This window comes from Meleagris gallopavo, chromosome 3 (assembly GCF_000146605.3).
Source record: "Meleagris gallopavo isolate NT-WF06-2002-E0010 breed Aviagen turkey brand Nicholas breeding stock chromosome 3, Turkey_5.1, whole genome shotgun sequence".
NCBI lineage: Eukaryota > Metazoa > Chordata > Aves > Galliformes > Phasianidae > Meleagris > Meleagris gallopavo.
The window spans coordinates 69154832-69178695 of record NC_015013.2 but is presented as its reverse complement, the minus strand read 5'-3'; the positions used below and the strand labels follow the sequence as shown (position 1 = coordinate 69178695).

Below are 23864 nucleotides of genomic sequence, written 5' to 3'. Positions count from 1 at the left end.
TGTTATTGTTGTTGTTGTTTTTGTTTTTTCCTTGCATTGCTTTAATGTCTATCATAGCATAATAGTTAAAGGTTAGGACATGAAAGTCTGCAGATAGCATTCTGTTTTTTGAGCTCTGCACCAGTGTAGTGGAGAAAAAAAAAAAAAGAAAATCATTAGCAACAGACCACTTCCAAATTGTTAACTAAAGAAAAGACACATTGCCAGTAAAATACTCAAAACCTTTACAAAAACTTGATGCAGTCTACCCTGCCTAGAGTCAGCGAGACAACAGACTAGTTTTTAGAAAATTTGTATGGTTTATGAAATTCCTATTACAAAATTGAGCAAGTACTCTAACAACAGTGCTGAAATGGAAGCAGAGGCAATTTATTTGCAATAATAAGTAATAGTTATTACAGTGAATCAAGTAACGCATAAGGATTGTGTGAGTTATCCTTGAATTGTGGATTCAATCAAATTTCTAGCCTAGCAGCTGTCTCCTCTGCACGTATATTAAGAAGAATCCAGTATTCTGAATAAAGGTAGTGATGTCTGAGCCTCAAAATTTGTTGCAGCTGGGACATAACTAACTAATAACATATCTGAATACTTCATTTGAAAGCTGTGAAGCTTCATTTTAACAAAAAAAAAAAAAGATACTAACAACTATATGACAACCCATAACCAGAGCTATATTTGCTTATGATTAATTTTAACAATTACTTGTACATCCAAAAGAGTCCAAAGAATACAACACAGTCACTACTAGCAATGTCCCTGTGGTGTTGTATAAAAATATTATCTATGAGTCAGTCTGAATGGCTTCAATTCCTTACATCATAGTAGCATGGTAATTACCAGGCAAATATGAATTCCTCCAGTGAGCTTTGCAGATTCAAATTGTCAAGGAATTACCATACGTGTTGATTACTATTAAACATATCTAGCAAAATTCATTACCAGTTGCTATGTAGGATATACTTTACCAGAATCTTAAGAAGTCTTTGTCACCTGCTATCTTGGAGCAGCATATAAAATCTGAGCATGAAACATTCCTCCCTGGAACAGGCCTCCCAGGGAGATGGTTGAGTCACCATCTCTGGAGGTGTTCAAGAAATGTTTAGATGTACTGAGGGACATGGTTTAGTGAGGAAATATTGGTAGTAGGTGGACTGTTGGACTGGATGATCTTGGAGATCTTTTCCAACCTTGGTGATTCTATGATTCTATGATTCTCATAAAAGCTTGTTATGACTAAGCATGCATATGTTCTTGATACAATGTAAGCATATAACATAATTAAAACATTTGATCACTGAGCATTGAGAAATAATAAAAATACAACCACCAATCTGGAAAAACAACTAAGAAATTACTCCCAGAGTTGCTAATTCCTCATTCACCTGTTCCTTCATAGCGCTCTTAGCCGTTTTCATTTTGCACATATATATCACAGAATCACAGAATCACAGAATTGTAGGGGTTGGAAGGGACCTCTAGAGATCATCGAGACCAACCCCCCTGCCAAAGCAGGTTCCCTACACCAGGTCGCACAGGTAGGCGTCCAGGCAAGACTTGAATATCTCCAGAGAAGGAGACTCCACAACCTCCCTGGGCAGCCTGTTCCAGTGCTATGTCACCCTCACCGTGAAGAAGTTCTTACGCACATTCGTGCGAAACTTCCTATGCTGCAGCTTATGTCCGTTTCCCCTCGTCCTGTCTCCACGTACCACTGAAAAGAGACTGGCCTCACCGCTATGGCCGCCACACCTCAGATATTTATAAACCTGGATCAGGTCCCCTCTCAGTCGTCTTTTCTCAAGGCTAAACAGACCCAGTTTACTTAGCCTTTCTTCATAGGGGAGATGCTCCAGGCCCTTCACCATCTTTGTGGCCCTCCGCTGGACTCTTTCCAAGAGATCCCTGTCTTTTTTGTACTGGGGAGCCCAGAACTGGCCACAGTACTCCAGATGAGGCCTTAGCAGGGCAGAGTAGAGGGCGAGGATCACCTCCCTCGACCTGCTGGACATGCTCTTCTTAATGCACCCCAGAATGCCATTGGCCTTTTTGGCCACGAGGGCACACTGCTGGCTCATGGCCAACCTGTCGTCCACCAGGACGCCCAGGTCCCTCTCTGCAGAGCTCCTCTCCAGCAGCTCATCCCCCAGCCTTTATTGGTGCATGCAATTATTCCTCCCTATGTGTAAGACCCTACACTTGCTTTTGTTGAACCTCATCCGGTTTCTTACTGCCCAGCTCTCCAGCCTGTCCAGGTCTCGCTGGATGGCAGCACAGCCTTCAGGCGTGTCAGCCAATCCTCCCAACTTCGTATCATCAGCAAACTTGCTGAGGGTGGCCACTATCCCCTCATCAAGGTCACTGATGAAGATGTTGAACAAGACCGGACCCAGCACAGACCCCTGGGGGACACCACTGGTTACAGGTCTCCAGCCAGACTCTGCACCACCAACGACGACCCTCTGCGCTCTGCCAGTCAGCCAGTTCTCAACCCACCTCACTGTCCACTCATCTATCCCACACTTCCTCAGCTTTGTTATAAGGATGTCGTGGGAGACAGTATCAAATGCCTTTCTAAAATCAAGATTACATCTACCGCTCTTCCCCCATCCACCCAGCATGTGACAGCATCATAGAAGGCCAGCAGGTTGGTCGAGCACGACCTCCCCTTGGTGAACCCATGCTGACTACTCCTGATAACCTCCTTTTCTTCCAGTTATCTGGAGATGGTATCCAGCACAAGCTGTTCCATCACCTTTCCAGGGACAGAGGTGAGGCTGACAGGCCTATAATTACCCGGATCTTCCTTCTTGCCCTTTTTGAAGACCGGAGTGACATTGGCTATCCTCCAGTCTTCAGGGACCTCCCCTGTTATCCAAGACCTCTCAAAAATGATGGAGAGCGGTTCGGCAATGACCTCTGCCAGCTCCCTCAGCACACGTGGATCATATAGACACACTTTGGTACTCAGATCTCCAAAATATTCTTTAAATCCTTCGCTGTAATGCTTTAAAGTAAATGTCTTCAAGAGCAGTTAATAGTTTTGTATGATGGTGCATAGGATTGAGCTGTGGGACAGACAAGAAGCACAATTATTGGAGATCTTCTTGTTTCCATCCATTCCATTCTTAATAAGCAATAGCTTTGACTGAAAATGAATTACCAGGCAATGAAAAATGAACAAAATAAAACAAAAAAAAATAAAGAAAATTTTAAAAAGAAGGAAAAAAAAGAAAAAAAGAAAAAAAAAGAAAGAAAGAAAGAAAAACAAGGGGAAAAAAAAAAAGGAAAAATGTCACAATGTGAAATTTGTAAATTCTGCTGAGCTAATGGGAAAAAAAAAAAAAAAAGAAAAAGCTGCTCTCTTCTCTTGGTTTTGTAAGTATTGCAATTAGGATTTCATACATGCTGTGGCTGGAGTTTGTTACTGAATTTACTCTGTCACAGGAAAGTGCTCCAGAATGCCAACTTAATTTTTGAAAAGTTGTCTGGCTCATCTAACTGCAAAGATAACTACTAATACTCAATTGGCTTTTCAGAGAGCTTGAAACAATGTCTCTGATAGGGGCTAATTGCCTCGATCACCACACTCAGGGCTCTCTGATCCTACTGCTCTACAAGTTAATTATTTTTCAATGTAAAAAAAATACAAAATTCAGTGTGGAGAGAGTTCATTTCACCATGGCTGCATGCCAAACATCTGTTCCTTTGCTCTGCTTCTTCATGCCATTTTCTCTTTTTTTCTTTCTTTTTTTGACAAAAGTACTGCTTGAGATGCACTTTCTTTTACATTTCACCATTACAAGCACAACTAAACAAAACAAAAATATGAAGTGGAAAAAAGAGCATGGGCAAAAAGCTATTTTGTAAGTGGAACATAAGTAGAACCAGAAATTCAGATTTGTCCATTACACAGCTCAGGGGGTGGAAGAGCTGAGCCACTGAAAATCAATACAAACCTCCTTCCATGTTGTATACATACAAAGTGACAGAAAGACATTTCACTGCAGAGGTAAAGCAATCTGGCTTATAACAGTAAGACCGAGCTAATGTTCTGAAGTTACAAAAATGGGGAAAAAAAATTGCATTTGGAATTAAAAAGTAACCTCTTTTGTGGAATAAAATCATCATTATCAGATGATTCCTTGGGTATTATGCCTGAGTGATGCAGATAGTTCAGAGGATAACTATTTCTGAAGTCTCAAGTGCTCTAAACACCAATTCTTTGATAACTAGTCAAAAATACAAGATTGACTTAAAAATCATGGTCTATATTGAAATACGTGACTTGAGGATGTGGTAGAGCACCTTTAACACAACTTGTGTAAATAGTTTCAGTGACTGGAGAAAAAGTCAGTGATGCAATTTGGATCATCAATTCCTTTTTTTCTCCAGCAGCTTTACCAGTAGCCTTCTCTGTGGATTGTCCCAGGCTTACATGACATATGGACAACCTTGAAAAGAGCATGTTTTTTAATGTTTCTCAGCTGAAGGGGGAACTGATCACAATGTGCGACCGTATGGACAATTTCTAACTTCCTCCAACCATTTGTTTCAGAGAAAATGTGAGGCCATTACCTCCACACAACAACACACTTCATTTCAGAGTCTGTTGCATGATTGGAATCCCAGTCTCGATGTGGCATCTAAAACAGAAATTGGGATCCTTCCTCTAGTGCCTTTTGTTGTCTAAGCTCCACATTTTTCATTTGGTGATTAGGAGTGTCAAATTCCCAAAAACAGGCTATCCCCATTCACCGTAAAGAGTTCTAACTTTTGGACTTTTATATAAAAACCTAATTTTTGAATCTCACTTTCAGATACACTGGTAATAATGGACCATCCATGGATTTCTTCATAGGCTTGGCCTTTCTTAGACCCCGAAGTTCTCTAGAGCCTGTAATATTAGAGCAAATGTAGTTGAAAATTATATCACATGGTGGCAGCAAAGGACCTTCCAATGTTTGGCTTTCAGATGTGAGTATTCATCCTGCTTTATTTTCAAGTACCACATATGATTAGAAGTAAACAACTGGCGTACGTTTCAGAATGAGGAAAAATATCAAGCACAAGGTTTACTGCTTATTTTGGAAAAAACAACAAACAAACAAACAAAAAAAAACAAAAAACAAAATCTGTTTAGATTGGATGTAACTCTCATAGGACTTCAAAATAAAATAGAAGAAAAAATGGGTAAATAAAAAAAACAAAACACACAACAGAACAGAAGAACTTAGTAATCCACCAGAAAATGAGAACTTCATTGGATGCTTGTATTCTGTTGTTAAAACAAATTCTAACATTGATTGTATTATTATCAAAACTAAATTATCAGTACTTATCGTTGACATAGCATGGACCAGTACTATTAATACAGATAGGTCTCTTCTGATGAACTTGCTAGGTCTCATTTGCAAGCAAAGTATCAAACCTGAGTCTAGAATCTGTAGGGCACAGGAGATTTTCATTATTTGTTGAAGAGGTTTCCTAATCTAAGAGGCTGAAAGTGGATCGTCCTGTTCAATATTTCTGTTTTGCACATTGGTTGGACACTGAAAGGGGCTCCTTGGAGCAGTGGTCACAGCCCCATGCTGCTGGAGTTCAGGAAGGGATTAGACAATGTCCTCTGACATGGGGTTTGATTTTGGGTGGTGCTGTGTGGAACCAGCACTTGAATTCCATGATCCTTGTGGGCCCCTTCCAATTGGGTATATTCTATGATTCTATGATTATTCTACAGCTGTATTAGCACAACTGTGGCAGAAAATTAACAGCAAGATCAGATGTTGCCTAGAAGAGACTTGAAAACAGATTCAGAAGAAGAGAAAGGCAGAAGAAAAGCAGTATCAAATTAGAGCAGAAAAATTGAGAGAATAATGAAAAGAAAAATAGTATTGAAGACAGCTGACTACTCTGTCAGCTGAATACAGCTCACATCACACTACATTAATATGCATCAAAATAATCCTTTCCAGTTAATAGTCATATCTCTGCCTTACATTTATTGAGTTTGGCTCAATCTCTTTTGGCATGAGTGTAATATATGAGGACTGCTCCCAAAGTCATGCCTCCTATTTTATTATGTTGGCCCACGATGCTGGAGGAAGATGTCGGATCTATGGTGGAAGAGGCTGAACCTTCCCACAATATTTCATTACATTCTATTGCCATGTGACAGATGACATCAAAGGCACAATCTGTCAACATGGTCTCTGACATGGAAGTGCATATGAAGCAAAGGTGTGAATTCCTCTATGTGGTAAAAATGGTACCCATTGATATTCGTCAACCAAACCAGTAGATGTGAGCACAGTGAGGTGGTGGATGGTGCTGCATTTCAGTAGTGACAACACTAACAGTGGAATCACCTTTCCTAGTGTAGATATTTATGAGCCCAACATGCAGGCTCCTGTTCATTGCTGGCTAAAATGCAATCCTAGTATTGGTGACTATGCTGAAAAAGAGTGTTTTGTAGCTCATAATTTGCTCTATCAAACTTTTGTTCTTGTGCTCTTTGTATCTCTTGCCATTTCCATGGATATAAATAGGAACCATTACTTTCAGAGCTACTGATATAGATTGAAGTTTCAAAAAATAAATATGATGCAGGAAATGACTTTGGTGTGGCTTGGCATATGTGCTGGCACAGAGCTTTAAGAGAGTGTGCAGGAGCCACACTGGCCATGCAGAGTAAGCTAGATGATTGAGACTGCATATCTTTTCCAACTTACATTGCCTTTTTGCTGTATTCAGCAAATTCCAAATTATTGATAGAGGACAAAAACACACTGTTGCCCCTATAAAGTGAACTCACTGAATCCATCAGAGGATGCCAGCATCTCTGCCTCTGCATGCTAGATTTCAATCCTAAATATATACACTACCTGATATCAGCCTCTCACTCTCTACATTTTAAAGATTTAATGGCAGTTGCTATAGATGTTCTTGATGAAGGTTTTTGTGCTGTCTCATTGACAAAATCTCTGCCGCTCTAATAGTATCAGTACCCATTGCCTTTTGTCTCACTTTTCTTTTTCTGACTCATGCATATTTCTCCTGCTTCAGTCTTTCAGTAATACTGTCCCTATCTTTTCTTTACTGCCCCATCTTCTCTGCCATATTTGGATGGCAGGATTTTAGTGAATTTCTGAAATTCCGGTGCTTTTGTTTTTAGTGGAAAATGCCCTATAAGATATTAGCACAGATAGTCGTCTTAAGTGCAGTGAGATGAATGAAATAATTAATTATCTTGATGTATTAAATATGATACCAAGATAGCTAGTTATAGAAGATGCTGGGTATGGTAATTCAATTCACGAAAAATAATCATTTCCTGTGGTCGTCTTTGTATTTTAGACTTTTTTTTCCAGATCTGCAAGGTTCTTCCCACTGCTGCTTAGGTCACTCTCCTAGACTGGAGTTGGAGAAACATACAAGTATTCACAAATGGCATCCAAACAGGTTATCAAATTATCAAACCCCGGCAACTTTGACTAGTGATTCAGCCATGCCTGAAGGTCTGCTACAGTTGTTTTCATAGATCCATTCTGTTGAACAGAGCTCAATATTATCTCTCTGTAGCAAGAAAGCGGGCACTTTTAAACTGCTACCATACATTCCCCTCCCTGAAAAGTGGTACCTTGAGTCTGACTCAGCCTTTGTGCCTTCTGTGAGCCCCAAGTGGCCTATTCGATTTTTCTTTCTTCCTTCTACATTGTTACAGCACTAATAACCTCTGTACTATGATATGAAATAGCTAACATACTGAGAAGAAAGATCCCCATCCTGCATCTGTTTCTCCACTGTTTCCCCATCTACACAAGGGAGCAGCTGGACACCCTGCACAGACACCTTTGATAAGTTTGGGCACTTCCATAAAACTTTGTATAAGGCAGCTCTGCTGAGAATGAATAAAGTGGTGAGGAAACAAGGTGCTCTGAACACAAGTAGCAAGTTCAAATCCACAACAATGAAATGAGATCATCTTTCCCTCATTATGAATATGCCTAACAGTGAAGCATTTGAAAATCAAGCAAAAGCATTCTCTTCTACTCTACTGATTTACCAAAGACCTCAACAAGACTGAAAAAATCTTAACAAATCTTAACAGGACATTCCATAGGATTTTATTAACAAAACATACACAATGCTTAACAAAATATGAAGTGCCACTTAGCACCATAAAGCATACAAACTAGATGAAAATCAATAAAAAACAAGGCCAATATATGTTGCATCTTAACTGATCTGATTAAAAAGATAAAATAAAAATTTCTCATTCTACTAGATTACTCCATTTTATTTTGTACATGCAATTAGGTTGCTCTGTGCAAGCAATGATGCATATGTGGTTCATACCATAAGAACAACAAGATTACATTAAATTGTAAAGGAGCTCGAAATAAGACTATTAAAATAAGACTATTAGAAACTAGAAATAAGACATGCATGCATTTTTAAATTCCATGGACAGAAAATAACACAAAATAGTAGTAAAGAGGAACCAAAAATGGAATTTAGCACCCTCAGTCAGTACCTGGAACAATTCAGACAGAAAAGAGTCTAAGTGTTTCAGATACAGATAAAGCATTTCAGATATTCTGGAGAAAACCCAGAACACAGACACTACTAATAGAATCCAGCGGTGCAATTTTATATGGTTCTAAAAAATGTCACATTTGGGGATCTCTGAGGTCTTGCACCTTGATGACACAATATAACCTATTATGTCTTGGCAGTTTTATGCAACACGGGGGCAGCAGGGGAAAGCTTAGAAATGGTTGGAAGCCTAAAAATAGAACTAATCTAGAGTCTTTAAATTAGGCCATATGGCTTCAGAAATAATTAGGTTAAACAGTGTCATAAACCACCATACAAAACATACAAGTCTGCATGTCACCAAGAATTATCATCAGAAATTGGAAAAGATTTGCAAGGGAATAATTAAATTCCTACCCGAGAATGACCTGGAAGTCATTAAACTCTCTACAGATATAGATACTGCTGAGAATCTTTGCAGGTATGACTAACAGGGACAAAAAATCTTTGCAAGAATTGGGGATGATTTCAAGCTCCTTTCAACGGGAGAAAAAGTAAGGAAGAGAACAGCATTATTTTTTCAATTTGAAAGCTTCTGTGCTCTCAGTAAACATGACATTTTTTTCTTGGTGCTGGATGTTCCATTTTTCTCAAACTTAGCAACACTGAAGAGGTAATATAAGTATTGAAAATATTTTCTAGAGAAGAAAGTAAAGAATTATTTACTCTGGGCAAAGGTAAACCACTCAGAAATGTCACATAATTACAAACATTCAGTTTTTGAAGATTTAAAGCAAATTTCAGATTTTTTCTATTTAAGGAGCTGAGTCTGCAATAGGACTGTCTCAAATTTCCAAAAACTGCAAAAAAGGAAAGTATACACAGCTTTGAAGTACTACTGACCAAAACTTGACTATGATTTCAAGGTCATATGTTCAAAATGAGCCTTTTTTGCAGTCTGACACAATATCTATGTATACGTATATTTATGTATATGTGTATGCTAATCTACATACACATATGTAGATACATATATTTACAATGAAAGGGAGGTTTAAACTGCCTTACCTCAGTAACCAACTTTTATAAAACATTTTTTTATCAGTACATTTTAAAACTGTTAAAGAAGGCTTTATTAAAATTTTTAAAGCACTTACATAGTGCTTTTTTGCTGAGAGGCTGAAATATTCATCATTTCTTTTCATCACTATCACTAGTCTTTACCAGAAATTTGCCACCTCAAGACTTCCTCTTCTTCAAAAAATCTTAACACCAAATCTTAACACCAAATCTTAACACCAGTCAGTCTAAGATTATATCTGTCTGTCTATCTATCTCCATCTATCTATCCATTCATCCATCCGTCCATCTGTCCATCCATATCTCTATCCCTTGATTACAGGCAAGCTAAACTCAAAATGAAACCAAACAAAAACATAACAATATTAAGGATTGTTTGGCATTGGAAACCCTAAGTGCCCTAAAAGCTCTATTCTGGAGAAACAAAATGCAGAAATGTTGTTTACAGACCAACATGGCAAATTAGGATTCACAGAGATTCATCAGTGGTATTTATTCCTCTGACTGGAGGGCTTCTAAATGTTCTGACCATTCCCCTGGAGACTGACCTGTCCTGACCTGTCAGCCATGAGCAGATCATACATAAAACATGAGGCATTATTGACAGCAATGGGTATGAATGACAGCAGCTTTCCATGCTTATCATAGAGTCATTTTTGGTTGTCTGCAAGAAGCAAACTTAAGTCTAGTTTATAAAATTTATAAAATTGGAAAGATGTTTGCAGATGCTCATGAATTTAAGTTTGTTTCTGTGGGGAAATAATGGGTCCTCTCTGTTCTCAGGACAGCAGTCAGCCAATGATGACACTGAAAATGAGACTTCTGTACACAGCCCGGGTGCTGCAACATTGTTCTAGTCTGTGTTGGACAGGAACAACCAGGAAGTTGCAGAAGTACAGAGGTCTTTTTGAAGGAAGCATCTTTGGTACCTTTGAACGAATATCAAATCTCCTGGGAAGGACAGATATAAGATTCGTGCCTCTCTTTGATATTAACAATGTGTTGACTTAGACATTCTGCAGCATGCACTGCCAACTGCTATAAATCTTTTTGCAATACCCTTGGCTTTATTTCTAAGTTGCAGAAGAACTTCAGGTGCCCCAGGCAGCACTATGGAGATCCCATGGGAGTCGGCTGAGATGCAGGTATTGCAAACTTTTCCTATTGCCCCCCCTCACACTGTGGATTCGATCCCCGTGTCTTCGTCAATCATCCATTTTTGAAGGCAGCTGCACTTCTCCCCAAATAATTAAATGAACTAAAGATTGCAGAATATTGGAATACCAGAGTAACGAAGAGTCATTTAAGTGCTTTGGCTAGAAAGGCAAGGAAAAGCCACCACTTCCTGATACAAACAGTACCCATAAAATGTGTTACATGTAGTGCTTTATGCTAAATATTTCATCAGGAGAAAGTGTGGGGCAAGAAACCATGGGGATAGTCTACTAATTAGTGAGTAATTTTTTCAGAGTGTAATCTATTCCCACTGAGAACAATGTACTTTTCTCTGTAGGACTCCTAGAAAAATAGAAAATAATAGAGTCTCATAATTGCAATAAGTAGGTATCCACCTTGGTGCTCAAATGCATAATTACTTTCCTGTTTTCCTGGTATTAATCCACCATCTCTCCACCTTGGCAGATCTGAAGCTTTCTCCAGCCCCAGAACATCACAGGAACTGTTAGCACTCTCTCAACAAGCAGCTCTAAAGAAGGATCTCTAGACATCTGAGTTCTGTCTTGCATCATGAAGGGGCCCATCCTTTGAGCAAAAATATCAGTTTTAATGGGAAATGAGCAATTTCTGTAATTGAGAGGGAGAAAGTATAGCCAGCAGAATCAGTAAGAACCAGTGCTGCTCTGTCTGCCTTTTCTTTCATATAAAAGTATAAGTTGTGGTGAAGGATGACTCTTCAATAGAGCTGGATAAAAAATAAACATGATGTGGGGCACATTCTTATGTATTTGGGTGTCTTTGTCCGAAAACATAATTTGGAAGCCAAAGTTAGACAACCGTACCAAGTGAAATCACACCAATATATTGAAAACATATAATCAGTAAATCTCAGCCAATTAATCTAATACTAGTATACACATAGGTACTATTCTTGAAAGTTTGTGTTCTCACATAATCTAGACATTCTTAGAAAACTGCCATTTCTCTACAAAACTTGGAGGGTTGATGACATGGCCAGGAGCTGTGATATGAAAAATATCATTCTTTTTTTTTCTACAAACATTTTGTATGAGGCTTTCCACTGATAGAATATCATGAAATCGGACATTTGGAAGTCATGTATTATATGACGTGAAATACACATTAACTGCCTGTGAGCTTTCTCACCCTGCACTTCACTTTCCCTGTGAACGTATTGCCACCAAAACACAATTTCTACCAGGTATTACTCATTCATTAAACATATTTGAGCCTATATTTAGTAGAACTTAGAGTGACCTTTTCACTGCATGGGAGGCTTTGCATATAGCTGCTATGTGAAGATTCTCAGAATAGCAATGTGAGGAAAAAGAGCCTCCATGGCAACACAACTGCCACAACAAACACAATATAGAACAAAACAGATTATCTGATACTATAGATATGAACAAATGGAAAGGTCATGAAGTGCTTTTGTTTTGTTTTGTTTTGTGGGGATGATGACTATTGAAATTGCAGCCTAGCTTGCAAGCCCTTCTGAGGGTATCTATAGATTCTCCAGTTGTGCCCAGGTACCTCACAGGTCTGCTTCAGAAGCACTTATCTGAATTCCTGCTGAGTTGCCTTTTTCAAATGCCCTAAATGCAAAAGTTCTTTGTGAGTCATAGAAAACACCTTCATAAGAAATGAGGTCATATTGACAACCTAGTAAAGCATTTCATCAGGCTGACCTGATATGTACTGCTGTAAATTTAACAGGCTGTGTTTTATTTCTGCCCTTCTTGTTTAGGTTATGTTTAACCATTTTGTGAATAAAGTCAGTAAAAGTTGTCTTGGAGATAATATTATGCTTCTCATGAATTCAACCATATTTGGTCCCTACTGGTTCCCTCAGAAATGTTCTGAGGGAATCTCAATTGTTAATTGGTAGCTACCTTGTTGGAAAGCATTTCAGATCACTGAAAATTGATTCTCCCTTGTTGTTGTTTAACTTGCCAATGTTAGACTCAATTTTAATATATCATTTCATAAAGCTGATTGAGTAATAACCTGTAGCACAAAATAAGCTGTTTGGAAATCATTACTTAAGTATAGCACTGGAGGATGTGAAAAAAACTGTTACAAATTTTCTAATATTCAATATTGTGACTTAAAATTTCATACTTGTGAGTAAAATTTGAGTAGATTTGTGCATGTTACTTCACTGCAGTAAACAACAGCTTGGCATCCAATAGGAAAACCTCCACTTATGAGGTAGTGTAGGAAAACCATTCAGGGAAGAACAGGGAAAACGACACAAGGGAAATACTGAAAGATCTAATGTCTTTCACTTAGAAAAAGAAACAAGGGGACATCTGAAACTCCAAATATTAAAAATAAAGGATCTCAAATGTTATTTATGTCTATACAGAATAAAAGAAGAAGAAATCTGTTTAATATACATAAATAGGTTTCATGTGACATATTCAGATTTGTTTAATGTATTTCCTAGGGAAACTATGGAATTCTCCTTATTGCTAATGCAAGGCATGAAGCAGATGGCTGCTAAGGATTAACCAGAAGTGCTGTTTCATACTCAGAGTAGGAAAATGGACCTCCTAAGAGACTTTACAGCACAAGATTTTTTTGATCCTAACAATTAGAAAAGTCCAGTTAAACTGGGTCATTTCTTCTCTTTTGTTTACTGTGCTCTGGATCAGTAGGATCCTAGGATCTAGGATCTATCCATCTGACCCACAGACGGTCTGTTTCAGTGTTTTTCTTGGGAAAGGGACAAACTTTGGGCACTAATAGAAAAACAAAGTGTTCCCACCTTCTCTCCCTCCCACCGGTCTCCCACCTGCTAGAGAAATTGTACAGAAACGTGGTCTATGTGAAAACTATGTGATCTTTGTGAAGTTAGGAATTCCATATGAAAATCTGATATTACTGTAATTAGGCATCCTATCTTTGTATCCTGTTTGGCATTTAATAAAGATATTAGACCTGAAGTGATAAACTCGAAACTTAAAGCGATCTGATATAGGTTAAGTAGAAGTACAGGATACCAAAAAAGCCATCAGGATAAGCTCTTTCTTTGGAGACAGGGATGATAATTTTCCCACAATAAAATACTGAAGAGTTTGAAACTGGTGTAGCTGAAAGATTTTGTATAAAGCCAGCATAAAATTTTGGAGTTTTAGGCCAAATTTTATTTCTTTGATATTGTGAAATCTCCAATATAAAAAGAAGATTAATTTGTCTAAAAGAGAGTTTTCTTCAAGACCACAACTTGACTGTGAAAATACCTTGGAATAATCAGAAAATTCATAGATTTTCATTCCAATTACCAAAACAAATCTTGTTTATGATAAGAACAAGAATGGCAGTATGCGTATAAGATACCATCTCTCAATCCATGTTTCACTACTTGCAGATTCATTTTCCTTTACAAAGATGAGAAAGGGAAAGAGGGGGTGACTCGAAACAGAAACCTCTCACACTATCTACTGCAATACCGAAACATGTTTTAACAGTACAGAGTTGTGCACAAGTGCTAATCTAAAACTGAAATACTCACACCGAGTCCAAACTTATAAGTAGTCCCTTCCAATTCAAACCAGTCTATGTTTCTACAATTGTAAGCTTCTAAGTGACAGACACTGATGATATAATTATTATTGATTTCAGCTGGAATCATCGGATAAATCACCTACTAGAAAATGCTGAATATTGTGTAGTAGAAAAGCAGAGACTAAACGAAAGCTCTCGTTTTGAAAGAAAATTTCCATTAAGAGCTACATCCTCATAGCCAAATAATTATATACTTGGTATACTATATACTGAAATGTATCAGAACTTAAGTTAAAACATAACAGCAGGTTGTGAGGTATGTTTCACACAGTCATTAACGCAAACTTATCATCAGTATGATATTGCCTTGAGCATACAAAAACTGCATTGTCTGATTTGGACCCTGAAAGTAAATGTAATATCCTGGTTATTCCTGCATCGTGAAGTTGTAAGTGAACATTATTTCAGTTATTTTGTTCTTCACAACATGCTTTTTCACTGAAATCATTTAGAGCTTTTTCAAACACAGGGAGAACTATAAACCTTTTTCCATCTCTCCCCCACTGCTATGTTAACATCCAGGAGCAAGGCATCACAAGGTTATTGCTCAGGCTACTAGATCCAGTTGTCCATGACTTGTAAACAACTCTGTTAATAAAAAAGTGTGTATGTAAGGTCACTTTCCAAACAAAGATATTTTATGCTATATGGAAGTGTAGTTTTAATGATTTATTTCTTCTTCAATGAAATAAATTCAATGAAACAGTCTGCAGATTAGGATCTGGATTCAAATAGACTGGAAGCTTGCATTAAAAAGCTTATAGGATTATCTAATAAAGTGAGAATGCTAATTCTTCAGTGTAACCTGAAAATTCTACTGGTGCCAAATTCTTCTGATTAAATTTTTGACTGCAGCAGGCCTGTAGATGTGTGGTTTTGGTCACAGTGTTATTATTATTTTCACTTTCAAACTCTGCTCCATTTGGTTTATTGATTTCTTCTGTTCATGTGCATTGCCACACAATAAACAAACATTAAAAAATAGTTATTGAAAGCACAAAATAATTCACTTTAAATGAAAACTACTATTCAGAAAAGCTAAGGTTTCATAAGCTTTAATTGCAAAGCTTCAGCAAGTTGGCAGTCATATGGCTAAAATGTCTATAAATCTTTTGACTACCTGCAAATACAAAAGTGCACTATGCAAGCTCATATTTATGAAGAACACAGTGCAGTATTATACAATACATTTGTTCTGTATATATCAGGTCAAGGAAGATGTGGACTCTCTCCTGAAGGAAAGTGGAGACCTGCCTGGTCATAAGGGATATGGAGAAAACTTAAGTGCTCAATGACTTCTTTGCCTCAGCCTTCACTGGCAAGGGCTCTATCCACATCACCCAAGCTGCAAAGATAAGAACTGGCAGAAGGAAGATCTGCCTGCTGTAAGCGAAGATTAGGTTCAAGACTATGTGAAGAACCTGAAGGTGCACAAGTCCATGGGACCTGATGAGATCCATTCACAGGTTCTGAGGGAACTGGCAGATGAAGTTGCCAAGCTGCTATCCACCATATTTGAAAGGCTTTGGCAGTCTGGTGAAGTTCCCACTGATTGGAAAAGGAGCAACATAACCCCCATTTTCAAGGACTAGGTGATCTTAGTGGTCTTTTCCAACTTTAATGATTCTATGATTCTATTCAGAGAATTACAGGCCAGTCAGTCCTACCTCTGTGCCTGGCAAGATCATGGAGCAGATCCTCCTGAAGGCCCTACTAAGGCAAATGGAAAATAAAGACTACATGATTGGTGGTAACCAACATGGCTTCACCAAGGGCAAATTGTGCCTGAGAAACTTAGTGGCCTTTTATGATGGAGTTACAGTGTCAATGGATAAAGGAGGAGCAACTGATGCCATCCACCTGGACATGTGCAAAGAATTTAACACTGTCCTGCATGATATTCTGGTCTCTAAATTGGAGAAAAATGGATTTGATGGATGGACCACCTGCTGGATAAGTAATTGGCTGGATGGTTGCACTCAGAAAGTTGCGGTCAGTGGCTCAATGTCCAAGTGGAGACCAGTGACTAGCAGAATTCCTCGGGGACTGGTGTCAAGATCAGTGTTGTTTAACACCTTTGTAGGCAATATAAACCGTGGGAACCTCAGCAAGTTTGTAGATGACGCCATGTTGAGCAGTGTAGATGACACAGTAGAGGGAAGGGATGCTATCCAGAGGGATCTGGACAGGCTTGAGAGATGGGCCTATAATAACCTCATGGAGTTCAACAAGGTCAAGAGCAAGGTTCTGCATCTGGGACAAGGCAATATCAAGCACATACAGACTGGGAGGAGAATGGCTTGAGAGCAGCTTCAAGGAGAAGATTTGAGGGGGTTGGTCGGAGAAATATTCAACATGAGCCATGAATGGGCACTCTCAGCCTACAAGGCCAACTGTATCCTGAGATATCCCTGATCAAGAGAAGTGTGACCAGCAGGTCAAGGGAGGTGATTGCGCCCCTCTATTTTGCTCTTGTGTGAGACCCAAGGTGGAGAACTGCATTCAGTTCTTCGGCCCCAAACACAAGGACATGGAGCTGTTGGAGTGGGCCCAGAGGAGGACCATGAGCTGGAACACCTCCCCTATGAGAAACGGCTGAGAGAGCAGAGATTCTGGGGGACCTTATAATGGTTTTCTGGCACCTCAGAGGGGCCTACAAAAAAGCTGTGGAGAGACTTCTATAAGGGCAGGTAGTGATAAGACAAGAGAAAATGATTTTAAACTGGAAGAAGGTAGGTTTAGACTAGACATTAGGAAGAAATTCTTTACTGTGGGGGTAGTGAGACACTGGAAGAGGTTGCCCAGAGAAGCTGTGAATGTTTCCATCCTGGAGGTGATCAAGGCCAGGCTGGATGGGGTTTTGAGCAGTCTGGTCTAGAGGGAGGTGTCTCCGCCTATAGAAAGGGGTTGGAACTAGGTGATCTTAAAGATTCCTTCCAACCAAAACTGTTCTATTCTATAATAACTTTGTATTGAGGGATACTGAAAGTAATATAATTACAGATTTAAGGACTGCATCAGATAAAGAAAAGTTTGCTAAGATTACATGTTTTTTTCTGTGTTGACAATGCCAGTAGGTTTTAGTATTCATTGCACTGTAATATCACATATTTAGACCTAAGCTATTTGTTACTAAATAAAAAAGAAAACTGTTTCCTGTTTTAAAAACCAAAAGTTGTCAGCCTGGTCAAACAGATGAAATGAAATGGTTCACTGTCTTTTTCTTTTCTTCCCCCCACCCTCACCTCCTCCTCCCTCCCCCTCACCCCCCCCAAAAAAAACACCTTTTGAGCTGTAGTGACCAATTCATCAGAGAGCACTGCAAGCTTAAATAATGTGCATTTGGTTTAAGTAGTATTAAAATGTCTGTACCACCCTTAAGCAAAAAGGCTTCAGATCTTCCAAACTCCCAGCTCTTGATTACACTGGAAGACATTTTAACTCTCCAGATTTTTTAATATTTAGAAATCTATCCTTCATGCCTAGAAGAACTTCTGTTGGAGAAATCTGCCATGTGAAAGGGTCTGATTCCTCATTACACTCCATGGTGGCATCATTTGATCCCTTCTGTAAATGTATCAAACTCCTGCTCAAAAACTGAGATAACCGGAAGATACAAGGATAAAGTTATGAAGGTGAGTGTAACTGTTGACTAACACAGGAGGAGTCTTGAACAAAGAAATCCCAGTACCTCACTTCTGTGAGAATTGAGAATAACAGATGTACAAAAAGGTGTCCTTTGGTAACTTACCTTGTTGCAGTTTTTAATATATATATTTTTTTGTTTTGCTTTGTTTCAGTTTTAGTTTCATATTATTTTGCCTGGACAAACTTAATAAGAAATCTTATACAGATGGCCAGCATGCAAAGGCTATTTTACAGCTAGGTCAGATTTGTTTTATTTCTTTGCAGTCCGAAGGTGTATACTTGGCCCGAATGTATACTTGGCCTCCCTATTAGTTTCAAGTTAACCAAAAATGTATTCTGTTTTAAAAAGCAGTCATGCAAATGCATGTCTTAGCACTATAGAGCTATGTGACTTTTTTTTTTCTCTCTCTTATTCCATCAGTAGGATTCATCACAAATGTGAATTTTGTTTCTGTAATGAAAAAGCGAATGAATGCTGTATTTTATTTTATTTTATTTTTTTCTCATGGGATGGCTGCTTTTCTCTTTCACTCCTAGCTTGTCCTTGCATAAACTCCAATATCATTAAGATATACTATTTTTAAAATAAACATTGTATTGTAGGTATTCATTAAAAATAGTCAGTAGGTTTTTATACTCTCATGTAATACCTGAACAATAACTAATTTTTTTTTTTAAATGAAAACTCTGAATCACAAATACCTCTTAATATATTTGGGAATATAAAAATAAAAAGTGAGTGTTCATATATACACTGTGAACTGAATATTGCTGAGCTTTGCAACTGAAAAACAGTAGATACACTGCAATGCCTTATATTTTGAAAGTAACACATCAGCAAAGCATCAGTATAATAATAAATGTTTCACAGCTGCAATATTATTACTGAAGAGGCAAGAAATACATCAGAAAGACACCGGCTGAATAAGGATGTCTCTTTCATGAGGAGACACTTAGTTGTATGAGGATTCAGCCTTTCTGTTCCAAATACAAAGTTTTTGAGGAATTTATGACAGTTGTGACAAAAACAAGGGAATATTCAAATTCTATTTATTAGTCAGTCTAAATAGCTTTTAAAACATGCATACATGCACAAATGTCTAAACAAAGTTACTCAAAATGTAAAAGCAAAACCATAATAATCATGAAATAATCATTGCTTATTTAATATGAGAATCTTTTCATTTCCTCTCTCTCAAAAATTATTTTGTTACTACAGGTCGGGGTTTTGAAACTGTGTTAAATGGCAGTGAGGAACTTGGCTGGGAGGAGAAAGAGCAAATAGGAAAGTGAAGATACTGTTATGATGTAGCATAAGAGCTATGACAGTTCTGACAAGCTATGACTACTATGTCCCCAGCTGAAGAGTCAAACATTTGAGGTTTACCAGATTCTCTAAGACTCCAGCTCCAGCTGAATTCTTACTTCAAATGAAAACAAGACCAAACCACATGCTTTAGATTTGCTTTTCATCCTCTTTCTCTGGAAAAAGTGATGAGTTCAGAGAGTAAAAATCACTCGAATCCATCTCAAAGATTTGAGTTACATAGCAAATATTGCAGATAACCCGAGAACTTCAGTAAACAGGAAAACAACAGTCTGTCATCTGTCACTGGAAGTCATGTCCTAGAGGGACATTTCTGGAGTGCCACCCTTTCCCCAGGGAAGCACTGCAGACCTGGCTCAGAGCCTGCCTTGTCCACTTCAGGATGCAAGTGACATACAGAACTCCATCCTCTGACCCAGTGTGCAGTTACATTCCTCACCTGGCTCAGTGGTGTCAGAGGTCCCTCCATAAAGGTACTGTATGAATTTTTATGGTGAGTCCCCTCCAAGAGGTACAGGCTGATGAAAACCACTATCTATATACATCATGAGTAATCTTTCCAGAGGCTTTTCTTTATTTTCTTCTTCTTCTCCCACACTCATTCCTATTCCTTGGAAGGGAATATTCCCTGAATTGCTTTATGCATGTTCCTTAAAAACTCATAGGTTATCAAACACAAGATCAAGACTTGAATGTGAATTCTTCTATTTGTACCCAGCCATTCAAAATCTTTTACAGTTGAAGCATGTCACCCAAGATACTGGTCAGCACAAAGCTGCTGAGCAACAAGCAATAAAGATCACTGCCACAGTGATAGCACTCTTGGTAGCAACCAAGAGCTTCAAATATCATCCTGGAACATACATGAGCTAAACTTAGAAAATTTCATTAACCTAAATCCACATATTTCAGTCTATTCTGTTACTTTTTTATTTTTATTTTTTATATTTTTATTTTTATTTTCTTTTCATCTTAAAATTCTTAGAGCAATTTATATAGTATGGTCTTATTATTAAGACTTACTGACATTTTTCTAAATTTCTTAATTCAGTATGACAATAAGTATATTGAGGCATAACGTGATCTCACCAATGAATTCTGAAAAATACATACATAAATACACATATTCTGTGAAGTACGTTCTGGATTTACTTTCTTGATTGCTCATTCATGCTGCTGGCCAGTGAGCCAACAGCCATATCTCTGTAGTTCTGCCTACTTCCTCTCAATTTTCACACAAGGATCTTTATACATTACAACTCATTAAAAAATTAGACCTTTATTCATTCACATGACACTGTTTGGTCTTATTTCCCATGTGGACTGTAATTCTGGATTCAAAACATAGTCATTGGTAATAGTTATAATGATGATATTTATCTTCTGTAATAATTACTAATTATGGAAGAGTTTATGTATTATGACAGCTTTAGAACTAATTTAATTTCTTATTTAGCAGACTAGTAATATACTGCACACTTATATGCAGTAACTGTGTTAGTTACAAAGGAAGAGCTGTGTTAGTTAACAAAAAAACTTCCACCTTTCTATTTCCACCTTTGTCAGCTTTTAAGCTGCCTCTTTTAGCAATTTAGAATATTTCATGTTACTTGATTCCAACTTGTTTAATATTTTTAACCTTTTTCTGCATTTTCAGTGCCATTTTAGGAATTAAAAATATAAAGACCTGAACTTTTCTACAATCATGACAATCTTGTACAAATTAAGAGCAGAACTTCCCAATCACAGAGAAATGTATATTATTAATAATGAACCATAGCTTTTGGAGCCGAAGCTTTTATGATGCATGCCCTCTTCATTTCCCCATGTCACTAGATTCTCTCATTAGAATGAAAACCATTCATCATCCTCAATGTACAGATAATATGATGATTGATGGCTTTGCAACCAGCTGTATAATATGCAAATATATGACTTTTTAACATTTTTACAAAACACACCATGCTTTTATGGTTGTTTTATCTCTTTAACTCTCACAAAATAAGTGTCCCATGCAACATTATCACAGTAGGGTTACTGGACCCTCTCTTATAAAACTAGACATGATTTCAATAATAATCCCATATATTGCTTGCTTTTCTGTTTTTTTGTGTGTTTGTTTTTTTTGTTTCTTTTTTTCTTGTTTGCATTTTCATTGTGTACTTTGGTAGCAATTCTGTAACTGTAATTATATTGTCTCCAGCACAGATGCAAAACCTCATCTTTACTATGAGTAGGTTCATTAAAATGTTCATGTTATTAAGACTGTACATATTTGCATTCACTAAATACCAGAATGTCCTTCCACCAGATCAGCTATAGCTAAGTGATGAACTGATGCAAGGGCCATATGGAAACAGTGAACTAACTTGTGGGAGTCAGTCACTGTCCCTACTCAGTAAAAGGGCAATAGAGAATACTTTCTTTGTTCTAAAGAAAAGAAGGAAGAAGATGCTGACTTTATAGAGCCCAGAATTCAAGGAAATTAGTGATTTTCTTCTGGATCAGGAATTGATGAGAAAACAAGGAGATTCGAAAAGTTAGAGAACTTTTCTAATGTCTTTGAGGTCCAATAGAGGAGTCCTAGAGATAAGATAAATGATCTAGTCACAAAAAAGTGACTTCTATGCACTTTAGCCTTGTAGAGCTTCAGCTTTAGGGGAAGGTGTGAGTATACTAATTCTTATTTCCTCCCATTTTGCCCAGTATGGTACTTTCAATGTATTTTACGAACAAAATTATGAAAGAATAAATTATCATTGTAGATGTAGAATTACAGAATCATTCAGGTTGGAAAAGATCTTAAAGATTATCAAAGCTGACCTATTGAGTCTAATTACTGAACCACTTCCGCTAGTGCCAACATCCACACATCTCTTAAAGACTTCCAAGGATGGTGATTCCATCACTTCCTTGGGCAGCCTGTTCAATGCTCGAGGAAATTCTTCCTAATATACAGTTTAAATCTCCCCTGGAACAACTGGAGACGATTTCTTCTTATAATATCACTTCTTACCCAAGAAAAGAGTATGACACTCCTCACTGCAATGCCCTTTCAGATGGTTGTAGAGAGCGAAGAGGCCTACTCTCAGCTTCTATTCCCTCAAACTAAATATTCCCCATTCCTTCAGCTCTCCTGTTAAGCTGTGGTTTTTTGTCCTTTTACTAGCTTTGTTGCTCTTCTCTCTGCATGCTCGAACACCTCAATATCCTTTTAGTAGTGAGGGGTCCCAAAACGAGCGTAGACATGACTACTAGAGAATTACTCACTTCAACTTTTTTTTTTTTTGTGGTTCAATCTCAGCTGCACACGATCTGTACAGCCAAAGTGATTTTGTTTTGTGGAAACAACAGGAGTTGTATTGACCTATTTTACCAAGGTTACTGCAGATCCCTGAGCCTTCAAGATTCTTTATGTATCTTTAAGGATTTTAGGCTCTTCATTTCTCCATGGACAACATTATGACTTCTAGCTTTATGTCTAAAAGGTGAAGATTGTGCTCTCTTAACAGATAGTGAACTCTTTAAATTGTTGGGCATCTTGATATTGACTGACACTTTAAGTTTCACTGGGACATTTTCTAGTGCACCCACATCCTACAGTGAGTATGAACTAGCAGTTACAAGGGAGCCAGATATCAGCAGGGCTCCAGCGTGACAGAACACTCTCAATGGCCCATATCCTCACTGCTGCAAGATCTGCCTGAAATGGTATTTTGACACAAACGTATTCCCAAATGTATATGTTGTACAAGAATGTCCTCAAATTCTTTCAACTCAATATAAATATGACTTCTGAAACTGTCAGTTCTGTCCTAAAACCCATCTACTTTACATCCTCTGCTGTTCCTGTCAGAGAAGACATTGGGAATACATACACCCTTGGGAGATGACTCAAACACCTCATTGTTCTGTCTAATGGCAATACAGCCACACTCAACCAAAGATTTTAAAATTTATTGTCCTCCGGATTGTTATCTGGACAGAGAGTTTTTCAAGAAGGCTAGGCAGCAAGATGCCCATCATCAGAGGTTGGATTGAGATGGCTCCTGCCACTCCCTAGTACAGAGAACTTCATAGTATCTGTATACCCTTAAGATCAAAGGACTATCCATTGGCACTGCATACTTTGTGAAGACTGGTGGACAGTGGTGTCTCTGTAAAATTATCAGCAATTTTCAGTATACTACATTTCATATGGTCTGAAAATTACATAATTTAAGCATTTCTTGTTCCATACTAATTTGACATTAAATCACATTATTCTAATAATAAGGAATAGCAATACGTTTTTATTTCTTCTCACTGATCATGTGACATGGTCAAATGAATTCAAACAATTTGTAATATTTTTTTACTTAGCATAAAAACCTCTAGTTCTAGCATTTCACCTGAATCTTCGTTTTCATTCTCTCTCTCTTCTCTTTACAAAAAATAGATTTCTAAGTAGACACTTCTTAAAAATGAAAAATAATAATAATAAAAAAAATTATGCAATGAAATA

At 37.7% G+C, this 23864-nt stretch overlaps 1 long non-coding RNA gene across 1 annotated transcript; it reads left to right on the top strand.

Annotated features, from left to right (window-relative positions):
* The first annotated feature begins 4492 nt into the window (after window positions 1-4492).
* Window positions 4493-12585, top strand: LOC116216480. Its single transcript, XR_004159297.1, has 3 exons — window positions 4493-4977; window positions 10697-10763; window positions 11260-12585. It is a non-coding gene; the product is annotated as an uncharacterized LOC116216480 (long non-coding RNA).
* Window positions 12586-23864: the final 11279 nt, after the last annotated feature.